The sequence below is a fragment of the Nuphar pumila genome, chromosome 11 (genome assembly GCF_984573655.1).
Source record: "Nuphar pumila chromosome 11, dmNupPumi1.hap1.1, whole genome shotgun sequence".
In the NCBI taxonomy this organism is placed as follows: domain Eukaryota; kingdom Viridiplantae; phylum Streptophyta; class Magnoliopsida; order Nymphaeales; family Nymphaeaceae; genus Nuphar; species Nuphar pumila.
Genome location: NC_143259.1, coordinates 5,105,599 through 5,119,900, shown reverse-complemented (window position 1 = coordinate 5,119,900; position 14,302 = coordinate 5,105,599).

Genomic DNA, 14,302 nt, shown 5'->3' with positions numbered 1-14,302 from the left:
GTCTCATAAATATATGGGAAACATAATAATTATATTATCTTATCTATAAATGATTAAGGGTTAGCAATAGAGTGTTGTTTTCGTAGTTAGAGAGTTCTGAGGTAAAAAATCCAAAAAGCAACACAATCGTATCAGTTTAAATGAAATAGGAACTTGGAATCGCAACAATATGAGATTCCTTCAAGAATGCCACTGTCGTTGTAGAAGCATTTGTATGAATGAGCTGAAATTCATCACTTCCATTGGGACAACTTACACATTTCACATTCATCACTTCTATCTTTGGCATTCAGTTGGAGGTGAACTCCTGCAAGAAATTTCATGAATTCCTTAGTTCGGTTTCAAGTTTGTTCAAAGTCAAACCCAACGTTGGTGAGCTCACCTGTGCCCTTTGAATCCAAATAATTGTTGGGGTTTGCGTAGTGCTGTTGGACAGAAGACTTGGCAGTAATACTAAATAATAGAGGAGGCGTCACATACCTCATGTAAGGATTCAATTGTGCTCATAGGGTAAAAGGATACACATGATTTTAGCCAAATGCAATAATGGCTCATGAATTAGAAAGCCTTTAAAGTTGAAACTTGAGAGATCTCTTGTGCTCTACTAAGAAAGAGATAGGGTGGGGGGAAGGTAAAAAAAAAAAGTCCCCTCTCACTCGTCGTGGGAAAGGGGTGAGGATAAGCTGTAACTGATCTATTGTAAGTCTATGTCACAATGATATGGGTTGTGACACGATTTCAGCATGAGTTAAAAAATTTATTGCAAAGTAGGATAGAGGGACACAGATTTTTAAAACTTCTTAATCAATAAAAACTACTATTTTGACATTTTTTATTAAAATTAAAATTTTTAAAAAACTAAAATAATGTTCATACATATATGGTTTCTTCTGCCTTTGTACTTGAGAGTCAATTTGCATCCAATTGATGTGTTCTGATGGACTTAGGTTTAAGGTTTGGGGCTTAGGTGGACTGGGTTAGATTAGAGTTTGGGTTCAAAATCAGGTAATAAGGCAGGCTAGTTCTGAAAGGGTTCGATAAAAAATCAGTGTGCCCAAACATCACAAAAAAATCTCAATATTTGAGGAAGGTTATGGACACCTAGGACTACCTCGAGTTAAATTTTGAGGTCGGGATTGGTTTTCTACAAGTTGGATTGGGTTTGGGTAAAATATACTCGGTTTATAAAATTTATATCTTCATACAAAGATATGATAAAATCAAGATTTTTGAAGGGTATTAACTATATATCCTAAGGAGGCTTGGGTCAAAATTTCAGACCCAGATGACTAACGGTTTGGGCTAGGCGACTTTGGAAAGTATGATGAATTTTCAGCTTCGTTAGAAAATGGAATCTTGTGAGATTTGGGTTTAGGGGATTCCAGGCTTGAGAAAGGCTTAGGGAAAAGATTTTAAGGACTTACAAGACTTTGTTTGAGTGTACTAAGGATTGTTGAAGGTCTGGGTTGTTCGTGGTTGGCTAAGGTTCCACAATTTTAGGTTGTGAAGGGTTGAATCCTCTGAAGTGATTGAAGTTGATCACTTGTACTTAGTCCTTGGGTAAATAAGATGCCAAAAAGGATCTAATCATCTTTAGCTGGCAAAAGAGATCCCTTAGAAAGAGCGAGACGAGTCAAAGGGGATGAGAGGCAAGATCTATTCTTAATTTCATATCAAATACACCAACATGAGCTTCTTTTATAAACTAAGAGAGCTCTTATAAAAGCTTCTCAAATAACAAAGCATAATTAAATAAAAAATGAGTACTTATGTAAAACCTATTTTTTTACTTAGGTAGAAACCTCCCTTGGCTCTTTAATTGGGAAGCCCATTTCACAAGAATCACTTGAGCTTTCCCAATAATCTTTAAGAGGGCATTCCAAGGGGTTGCACGGCCTTCCTAGAGGTCTTAATTACCTTGGGGCGCCAAGAAGGTGAGGCCCACACATCTTTCCTTGGCCTTCTAGAGGGGATGAATCTTATGGGTCCCACTTGCATTCATTGCCTCTATTAAAGAGGGTGCCCAAGGGTAGTCCAACATTGTTGATATGGTTGTTGGCTTGAGGTATCTTGCATGGTTGATGTGGCGATACTTAGCATGGATCCCACTTGGTTGAGATGGCTTGCATCAGATTGAGTTTGGATATCAGATCCGGACGAATCGGCCACACTTGGATTTGTTTGCATTCTTGATGCAAGAAGGTCATCCACTAGCCCTTTGGAGCTGAATCAAGGCCTCTCAAGGCTTGATACGCATTATCCCCTTTCCCTTGAGATTTGTATAGTCCCTTAGGATTTTTTTTTCTCTTGCTTTGGCGACAACCATTCTCGACTGCTCCATTCACCGGGACACAACATCAAAAACTTGATTTTTTAGTCCCTTTTTATATTGGAGCCTGAAATTATACCATATCATCTTAGTGACCCACTTATGTTGGAGTGGAGTCATGATGCATTGTTTCATGAGGTATTTCAAGCTTTCATGGTCGGTGCGGACCATGAAGTGCCGATCAAGGAGATAACACCTCTATTTTTTAGGGTTAGAATGATTATGAGCATCTACTTTTTGTACGTTAATAGAGCCTTGGCATGATTGGCAAGGATCTTGCTAATAAAAATCAAGAAGTGACTTTCTTGCATTAATACAGCTCTAATACCGATGCCACACACATCAATTTTCACTATGAATTCCTTCAAAAAGTTGAGTGGGGCAATGAGCTTCTCAAAAGCAAGTTCGACTCCATTCGACCATGATAAGGTGTTTTTCTTTAGCATTGTCGTCAATAAGGCATAAATGATTTTGTATATCTGCACAAACCTTCTATAATACCTGATGAGTCCAAGGAACCCTCTCAAGGCTTTGATGGAAGATGACTTAAGCTAGGAGATCATGGCTTCAATCTTCTCGGGGTCCGAGCTAACGCCATCGTAGGATGACCCTAACATGCTCCTAGTGTTCTTTCCAAGTGCGGTTGTAGACAAGCATGTCATCAAAGAATACAAGGATAAACTTTCTAAGCATGGGTTGGAAGAATCCGTTCATCACCATTTAGAGGGTGGTTGGGACATTCGTTAATCCAAAAGGCATTACGAGGAACTCAAATTGGTCGTCATGAGTCCTAAATATCAATTTCGGTATATCCTCTTTTGTCATCCAAATTTGATGATATCTAACTTTAAGATCAATCTTTGTGAATACTCATGCTCCATGCAATTCATCCAATAACTCACAGATATGGGATGTTTGTCTTTCAAGGCCACTGCATTGAGAGTATGATAATCAACACAAAACTGCCAAATGTAATTCTTCTTTCTTACTAGCAAGATTAATGAGTAGGGGCTGAAACTTGATTGAATTACTCCACTATTGAGCATTTTCCAAATCAATCTTTATATCTTATCCTTTTGTGAATGCGCATACTAATAAAGTATAATGCTCATGGGTCCTGCACTGGAAACTAGGGTGATATGATGATCATGAGATTGTTCTGGGGATAGAGATGTTGGTTCTGCAAATACATTTTCAAACTCTTTTAAAACTTCTTTTGGTTTAGGATGGACTTCTTCCTCTATTTCATTAACTGATTGCTCCTTTTCTTGGACCATGCACAACAAGGCTACTCAAGTTGCTGTAAAAATTTTAAGAGAATCCTCCATGTCTATCTCATCACTTTCCTTAGGCCTATGGGCCTGGAGATAAATACTTTTTTTGTCTTTTATAAAACTTATTTTCATCTTTCCAAAATTTCAATGAACTTTTCTTAGGGACCAGCGCCAACTCATTTCTAGTACTATATTTGTTTCTTTCATGGGTAGCACATAAAGGTCTACCTTAAACTTAGATCTTTGGAGATCCACTTTTGTATCCAAACACACACTCTCACATTGAAGGTGATTGTCATCCCCAACCATTACTACGAACAATGGTTGCTCCTTAATTTGGCACCCAAGAATCGGCATGAGATCCTGCTGCATGAAGTTATAGGTTGACATGGTTTTGATTAACACCTCAACTTGCTACTTGTTCACCCTTCTTTTCACTCACATGGAGTTGGCAATGAAAACTCTGGGGACGGCATGAAAAAAGATTCTATGGCCTAGGTTTGGTTCCTCCTTCGAATCACCCAAACTATGAACTAATTCATCCTCACTTGTCTCCTCTTCGTTGTCACAAACAAGATACATTTTTAGGGCTTTGCATCTATGCCCTGAGCTCCACTTCTTATTTCAATTATAGCACAACCCCTTTTTGCATTGATCCATCATTTGGGATTTACTAACCAACTTGATTTTGATGGGGGTCCGAATTTATTTTTAGCACCCTCTTCTTTTACTTGGGTGAGTGATCCCGACCTATAAGGGGTTGAGTAGGCCTTCTTATTTGGTTGAATCTATTTCACTATTCATGCTTTCAAAAAGCACTCTTCTAATGTTTGAGGGTCTAGAGCCATAAGCTCAATTCAAATTTCTTCTTTGAGACCTCTCATGAATGCACCTATCAAGGCAGATTCAGACGAATCACCATACATCGTGTTTAGGTAATCTAACTTAGCTTGATATTTTTGGATGAACCCTTTTTTTCTTAAGTTCTTCATTTCTACATTATGATTTGTTTATGGAGAGAGTAAATCTTTTAAGAGTTCTCTTTTAAACTCTATCCAAGTCAGTGTTTTGTGGCATTGTTCACGCCAATGACATTACTGGAGTACTTCACCTTTTAGGTGAGAAATGGTGTATCCTAACCTACTTTCATGAGAGACTCTTTAGTTGACAAAGTATTGTTTCGACTTATACAATCAATCATATAGGAATTTTCACACACAAAAAAAATTGTATCTTCATGGGTCATGGGAGAGAGACACCAAAGTTGGAAGTTCTTGAACTAGATCCATGATCTCCCGGGTGCCGACTAAGGATGAAATCACTCATATCTTCCTCATCATGATCATCATGCTCCTCGTGATTGTTGCTGCCTCCACCTTCGATATTGAGTTACAGGAGCTGAGTGATGTCTTGTACGATGACATGGAGTTGTTGCACCATCTGAGTGATGTTGGCTAAGGTGGTCGTATGGGTTCTGACAACTCCAATTTTAGTGTTGGTGTCTTTTGCAAATTGGGTGAAGGTTTCAATGGTCAATTCAAAACTTTGCTTTGATACTACTTTGATCTGTTCTGATGGGCCTAGGTTCAAGGTCTGAGGCTTAGGTGTATTGGGTTAAGTTAGAGTGTGAGTCAAAGTCAAAATCGAGTAACAAGATAGGTTGATTCTGACAAGGTTTGGTAAAAAATATGGTGCGCCTAAACAACACAACAAAAAAGTTCCAAATTTTAGAAAAAGATTATGGACACCTGAGACTAACTCGGGTTAAATTTTCAGGGGTCATGCGGTTTATAATCAGAGATAAACATATAGGACAAGTTGCATGTCATGATAGGTTTTCTACCGGTTGAACTGAGCTTGGGTAAAACAGGCCTGGTTTGTTAAATTTATATCTCCGTATAAAGATATGATAAAATTGAGATTTTTAGAGGAGCTTAACTATATAGCTTAAGGTAGCTCGAGTCAAAATTTTAGACCAGTTGACTAACGGTTTAAGCTAGGCGACTTTGGGAAGTCTGACAAATTTTTAGCTTCGTCAAAAAATAAGTTCTAGACAGATTTGGGTGTAGGGGCTTCCAAGCTTGGAAAAGCTTAGGGAAAAGGTTATAACGACTTACAAGACTTTGTTTGAGTGTGTTAAGGTTTGTTGAAGGTCTGGATTGTCTGTGGTTGGCTAGAATTCTGCAGTTTAGGTTGTGAAGAGTTAAATCCTCAAAGTTGCTGGTGCAGTCTACACAAACCGATTAGAGTTCATTGCTTGTACTTAATCCATAGGTAAATCAGACCTAAAAGAGGATCTAATCACCTTTAGTTGGCAATAGAGAACCCTTAGAAAGGGTGAGAGCATGGACTCGCAAGAGGGTAAGAGAGAGAGAGAGAGGATGTACAAAGAGAGAGCATAGGGGAATACATTTTAGAGAGAGATTAAGAGGGAGAAGATGTACAAAGAGAGCCTCTTTTATAGACTAAGAGAGCTCTCATAAAAGTTTATCAAATAACAAATCATAATTAAATAAAAAATACCCAAAATGGGTCTATATTTGTTAAAATCCATCTGCTGATTCAATTCAGTTTTTAATATTTTTTATGAGGGTTAACAGATTTTAATATTTTTTTCTTTTTTACTGACACATGTCATTTGATAGTAAAAAGTTGAACGATTCAACTCGATTTGATTTTTTTCATTTTTTTTTAGGAAACCGATTCACCTAATGAACAGATTTTAACAACATTGTTCTTGAGGGTAGCAAACATTAACCCTTAAAATCAAGGGTGCCGTCAATTAAGGTTTCATCTTCGTGAATTCCTCGTCATTAAAAAAAAACTGTTCTTCGTTGAGATACTAACCGTAGGCCCTTTTTGGAATCTGGTAGCTATGATGGGCATTTATGCATTTGGTATTCTCGAGATAAAATCTTGGTCTAACTACTTTGATGGTCCCGTTTGGAATCTGGTAGTTGGGATTGGCGTTTATGCATTTGGGATGGAAAGTGTGGCCCTTTCTCCTTTGTATTTACACGGATTTGGCAGCTGCCACTTCTTCAAATGCATAAACGCACATGATTTCATCCCAGCTACCAGATTCCAAATAGGGCCTTAGAATGAAGGAGACCAAGTTCTGGCTCTGTCCGAGTCACCAATGGCTACCAGACCAAGCTAAATATAGCCTACATTTCCAGAACTAGAAACTGCCAAGAGAGAGAGAGAGAGATTCTTAGTATTTACCAACGTCATCTCTGGTTAATTAGGGGCGTCAACCGGTCGAGTTCAGGTAGAATAAGACCTAGCCCTGATTTGAGATGCTGGTACCGGGTCCAATCAAACCCACCATTAGAGAAACCATGGATTCTATAAGGATTACATGAACCAAACCCGAACCATACTTGATAAAATAAATTTCTTTATCCTTTTTACGTTGAAAAATAGCAGATTTTTGTCGAAACTTGGGTCGGTTTTGGGTCTGATATGAAATTTCACAAACCATACCTGACTCCATATATTAATCAAACCCTTCGATCGGGTCCCACTGGAATTCTAATCAGACCTTATTTATCACCAAACCTTAACCTTATAGGGTTTCGTACAGGTCGGGTCTAGGTCAAACCCAACCCATTGATACCCCTATCTGTGTTTGGGCATTTGTAGTACTTGTCTATTCTGACTAAAGGCACGTCCTCGACGACAAATGGGAGGATTCTGAAATTCTGCTTTATGCAAAAACGATAAAGGTTGTTGTAAGGGCCCCCTTCACTTACAAGTACTAAAGGCTAGAGAGGCATGGTCATGGGGATCTGGCTATTCATGCATACCTGCAAATTATCTTTTTCTTCTTTTATGAAATATTATGTTGTTGAGGGAGTGTTTAGAGCACATATGCTTGGGTCACATGTAGGATAAGCATTTGCAGCTGAAAATTCAAATGGTGTGATTGTTAGTCACGAGGTCAGTTTGTATCCAACTTTTAAGGGATTCAAGGGAGAAGCATTGTCAAATGAGAACCACAATCATAACTTGCATACTGTCATGTTTTACAATCACAAGAAGCTGAGAAAATCCAAGAATCACAGGGCATTGCAAACACTAGCTCTATTTATTAAATTTTTGTGTGGTACTTGCAAGTAGGGATGGCAGTGCACTACAAGAAATATGTGGATTAGCGACGGTCGCAATTCATCGCTAATCCGTCATCAATCCATTGTTGTAGAGCTTAGCGACAACTAACTTTCATCACAAATTTTTAGTCGCTAATTAGCGACGGAACATATATGTTGCTACTTCAGTCACTAAATTGTGATGAATTAGCGAATGCTATAATTCATCGCAAGGCCGTCATCAATCTGCAGAGATTTGGGTTTGTGACAGATATGAATCCGTCGCTAATTATGCCGCTATTGTAGCAGCAAATTGCGATGGATTAAAATTCGTTGCACAACATCAACCCATTCAGTTTTGTGACGGTTAAATATCCGCCTTTGATCCATCGCTAAATTGGAGGTCGATACTAATTAGCGAAGGATAAAATTCATCGCTAATTCGTAGCAAAATATATAAAAAAAAATTGTTTAAAATATAAATATCGAGAAATTTTTTTCTCGTGATACAATTTATATATCCTGTGTATAAAAAATAAAGTACATATACAAAACAACTAAAACAATTTATCGATCCACTATAATCCTTGTCAAGTTCTAATTATTTACAAGTGAACATTTACAAAGAGTTTTTTTTGAAACAACAAGAAGGTAGAACGAATTCAATACATGAATCTAATCATCGCCAAGATTCTGTACGTCATCTTCCTCATTGTCTTGATCTGCCCCTTCAACTTCTCTACGCTGATTATCTCTAGCATCCTACAAGGGAAAAGAAAGGTTAGTATTGATAAACAAAATATAATAAAATAAATTATATGCAATGCACCTAAGCTAAGGCAATCAAAGTAACATGAGTGAATTACACATAGTCTAGCTAGTAATAAAGTGAAGGATATTAACAGAATTCATATGTGTTTTAAGGTTGACAGAAAAAAAATCATAATGATTCAATCATGCAAATATGTGTTTTAAAGTTGTCAAAAAACTCTAATAGTGATTCAATCATGCATATATGTATTCTAAGGTAGTGAAAAAACTTTCATAGTGATGAAATCATGCTTATATGTGTTCTAATGTAGTAAAAAAACTTTAATAGTGATGAAATTATGCATATATGTGTTACAAGGTAGTCAAACACTTTTATAGTGTTGAAATCATGCTCATATGTGATAAAATCATGCATATACTAACTTGAAATCTAACGACATGAAACAAATGACATGAAACTTTCATACCTGATAGGCACCTGCAGACGAAGTTCTCCTGTCCTGAAAAAAGCTGCACAACTCACTACGAACAATGTCGGAAATTGCTTCATGTAAATAGTCATGCATTGTGTTCTTAACAAGCTGGCAGACATCATCCCAAGAATTAGGTGGGTCAGTCGGATGCTTGGAGCTGATGCTGGCGGGAGAACTCTGAGAGCCATGACTGGAGGAGGCAACGACTGGTGAGGTATTCATATTACTCTCAAACTCGAACACACGACCCTTTTTGGGTTCACTTGTTGCAGTCACCCATGTAGTAGGATCAAAAGGCGAATGCTGAGTGGAGTCATTGCCATATTGTTGTACCATATATTGCTCGTATGACTTTTACAAAGTAATGATTACAGCGTGGATTAATAATTAAGAATTATAATGTTTATGATAGCTTGTATATTACAATATTTATTAATACAATAAATACATATCGTTGTCATTCTCGCCTTCTCTGATACGAACTCTCCCGTGGTCTTACATTTATGTATTTCAACAAACACATCTTTGTATGGCACAATGCCTTCTTTTTCTGCTTCCTGCAAAGTTAAATGATAAAAAAATTATTTAACAGGTATGCAATAATACTTATAAATTTGACAATATATATATATATATATATATATATATTGATGAGTTGTCATTTTCTTCAGGTGGCTCCCAAAAGTCCTAGATCCACTTGTGTGTAGATGGGCATCGGGCATCATCGATTGGTTTTGTGCAGCCTTCGCTGAGCGGTTTCGAAATTTATGCCTTTCCCACTTGTCGCACATTGCATCTCAAAAATCTGACCTGATAGTAGGAGGGTCATGGCTCTTCCACTGCAATGGATCATCTATCATGCCAGATACTTTTCTTTCTGCAGTCTTCATATTATGCAGCATGTCTACAAATCGATTGGCAGCCACCTTCTGTCACATCTTCCTCGCATCCTATTCCTCTATCGTAGTCGCGAAGCGATTCAAAGCCTACAAATAATTTCAAAAAGTTAGTAGACATGACTATAGCAAAAAATTAAATATGAAATATATTAACTATGATAAACGATTGTATACCATGAATAAGGATCACAATCTGTCCAACACCTCCTTCGGGTACTCTTTCCATTGAGCGACCGGTCCTGATAGATGTTGAACTAGTGACTGCCTAATCTCTCGTATTACTTCTTGTGGCTTGAACATCGCGCTGCACATGAATTGGTACACATTAACTATCAATATACAATATTTATAAGATAAGTATAAGATAAGTAAAAATAAAATACTTACGATCGATTATCGATATACACTATTTGAATGAGTCATCGTATGTCAGACTGAGAAGACCCTGCATCCGGCGTTATCTCGAGATGTGTATGAATAGCTTATGTAGGTGGGTCATGTGCAGGCAAAACATCATCTATAGAAAAATGAGTTAAAAATTTACACAATGCGTATTTAAACTAATCAAGTATACAATTAGTTAAATGATATACCTATCAAAGCAACCCGTGAAGATAAAGGCTGAGACTGGCTACCACTGGATGCTCGACCACTGTGACCTCCATGAACCATATTCTAACAAATAAAAAATGACATGCAATACATTCAAACATTACAATACCTTCAAATCATTCAAATCATTGCAATACATTTCAATACATTCAAATCATTCACATCAAATATTGCAATACATTAAAACATAAGATATGACATCACTTGCTAATCATGGATAACTTATCCTTAACTTGCAATACAATTGGATCAGTTACATAACTCTCTATCTTCATGGATACATAATCAAATAAAAAATAACTTTATGCAAGACATTCAAATATTGTAATACATTCAAATCATTCAAACATGTTACAATACATTCAAATCATAACTCTATACCTATCGAAGATACATAATCAAATCGAAAATAACTTCATGCAATACATTCAAACATTGCAATATATTTCAATACATTCAAATCATTCACATCAAGTAGAGGTATGTATTACAATATATATTTCACTAGCTCGAGAATGCTTTCTCATCACTTGTTTGACTTTCATATTATTATTCTTCCTCCTCCTCTTCGTCATCTTCTTCTTCTTCACTGGGCGCTCATCCACTTGGTATATCATTTGGATCACATTCTTCCATGCATGTGTCATCGGACAATAAAGATATGACATGCATACTATGTACGACATCATGACCATAAGAGAAGTCATACATATTATCTGATTGATAGTAATCACTCTCTTCAGTTAACTTGTCTTCTTATAACTGATCATACTCGAGGTATAGTTTAGACTTCACCTTGTAAACTGCCCACCATTCATTTCTATCTGACTTCCTTGTACTCAGATATGAAGTATAGTAAACTTTTTGAACTTGCGAGGCTAATATAAATGGTTCATATGTTACAAACCATGATTTATGATTCACTTCCATAATGCCTAATGCTTTATCGACTCTTATTGCTGTAGGATCAAACCAATGACACTTGAATAAAGTTACCCTATTATTTATGCCTAAGTTAACTCTATTATTTCTTCTATAACATCGTAGTAGTCATGTTCATTTTCACCGTAGTTGCTACCCTTGACACACACACCATTATTCATTGTTGACTTGTTTATACCGTAGTCTTTTGTATGGAATCGATAACCATTTACGATGTACTCGTTGTAATATTGTACAACTTTGGTCAGACAATTTTGTAAATCATATATTCTTTGATCTTTAACATCACTATGGCGAACCTACAAGCATAAACAATGACTGTGATCATGACCAATTAAGTAACTTATTGTTGTTTACACAAAAGAATGTATGTCATCATCCTTACCAACTCTTTCAACCATGCCGCAAACTTATTTTCACGTTCTTTTTGTACTTCTGCATCAGTGAGATATGAAAGTTCTCTTCGCAACTCCAGATCAAATCGTCTACACTTAACAAATACTTATATTATTGAACCATGTATGTACGTATAGAACTTAGTGTTATATATTAAGTATACTTACTCGATGTATGGGTCGATCGCTGAGCAATTAAAAAGGATATAGATTTGTGTTGCGTCTTGCTCTCAATCTTTCAAAAGTCTTAACCGGCAACTGCCAAAGGTATGCTCAAGTGGTTGAAATATCGGCAGTTTGTCTGCTAGAGTAAATTATTCTTCATCATCATTACGAGATGGGCATGTGTAACGTGTTAGAATGTGAGGTTCAAAGTACATAGATGAGAAATTTGAAATCTCTTCTTAAGTATACGCCTCACAAATAGAGCTTTCTACTCTTGCTTTATTCTGAACCTTTTTTTTGAGATCAAGCATGCATTTGTCAACAATATACATTTCGATTTACAATAAATTTTTCAATAGCATTGAAGAGAAAAATATAAAAAAGCATATACCTCTCAAATGGGTACATCCACCGATATTGTACAGGACCACCAACCCTTAGTTCATATGGTAAATGTATGATCACATGTTCTATAATATCGAAAAATGCTGACGAAAATATCTTCTCTAGCTGACAAATAGTAGTGACGACAGAATCCTCAAGATTCTTTACCTCAGATACTACGACTTTCGATGCGCATAATGTTCTAAAAAATCTACTCAACTCAGATAATACCCCTTATATAGGTTTGTCTAACATATCATGGAATGCTAGGGGTATCAACCGTTGCATAATGACATGACAATCATGACTCTTCAACCCATATAACTGTCCCTCGTCTATTTTTACAGCCCGAGCAATGTTAGAGACGTATCTATCTGAAAATCTCAACTATCTCAACCATTGACATACCTGCTTTATTTGATTTGGTCCAATCACGTACCTTGCTTTTGGTTTCAGTACTTTGCCATTATACTCTTTGAATTCCAATTCTAGTCTTTTACATATTATTTTTAAATCCATACGGGCCTTCAGATTATCTTTCATTTTTTCTTTGACATTCATTACCGTATTGAACACATTATGAAACACATTTTTCTCTACATGCATCACATCCAAATTATGTCGTATTAATAAGGTCGGCCAATATAGTAGTTCCCAAATTATAGACTTCTTTGTCCAATTATGATCCTTCTCAAATCCAAGGAAGAGCGTCGGGCTATGGGCATCTGTCAGTCTATATGGAAAGTATCGTAATCTTCTTAAAATCTCTATGTAAGACAGCCTTGTAGGTGGACCTTCCATTTCAGTTGTGCCTGCTCAAAATATATTTCTTTGTGATCAGAACAGATGGTCATTGGGTAGAAATCGATGGTGACAATCAAACCAGCATGGCTTCCTTCCATGCTTTAATCTAAAAGATTTTGTATCCTCCGTGCAGTACGGACATGTCAACCTCTCATGTGTGCTATAACCAGATAACATACCATATGCAGAAAAATCACTGATTGTCCATAGAACAACAACCTTCATATTGAAGTTTTGTTTTTTGTGGGCATCGTACATGAGAACACCGTCATCCCACAATATTTTCAGTTTATCAATCAATGACCTTAAATATACATCAAGATTTTGGTCCGAAGAAGTTGAATCAGGGATCAATAGAGACGAGAAAAGATTTTAACGCTTCATACACAAGCTTTTAGGAAGGTTGTATGAGGTGACAAATACTGGCCAACACGAGTATGGAGTTGATCTACCCCCAAATGGATTAAATTCATCTATATATAAATTGTGTCTAATATTTCTCACTTCCATTGTGAAGGTCTGATGAGTATGATCAAAGTGCTTTCAAGCTTCCGCATCAACAGGATGCGTGATCTTGTCTTCATCATGTCAAACTTTATTTGTATGTCATCTCATGTATTTAGCTATCATCGAAGACATATACAATCATTGCAATCTAGGGGTGAGAGGAAAGTAACAAAGCGACTTGTATGACACTTCTTTTGACCTCATACTACCATTGCCTCTTGTCTTTGGCTTGAATCGAGGATGCTCATATGACGAGCATGATCTGCTATTTTCTTGATCTTTGAAATACAACATGCAGTGATTTGGACAAGCATCTATCTTTTGATACCTGATACCTAGAGCGTTGACCATAACCTTCGTACGATAGAAATTTTGTGATAACTTCTCATCTTTGGGCAATATATTCTTCACAATAGAGCACAAACGATCAAAATATGACTGACTCAAATTAAACTCGGACTTCAGATTTAGTAGTTGAAGAAATGCAAACAAGATAGTGTGACTCTTGCAACCATTTTAAAGTGACTCATCAGCATCTTTAAGTAAATCATAAAATCTACTAGTTGTATCGTTTGCTGATTCTTCCTCTACCCCAGTTGGTACATCAATAGGATCTATAGCAGAACTCAGTTTTGGTCTTGCGGTATCAAATATCA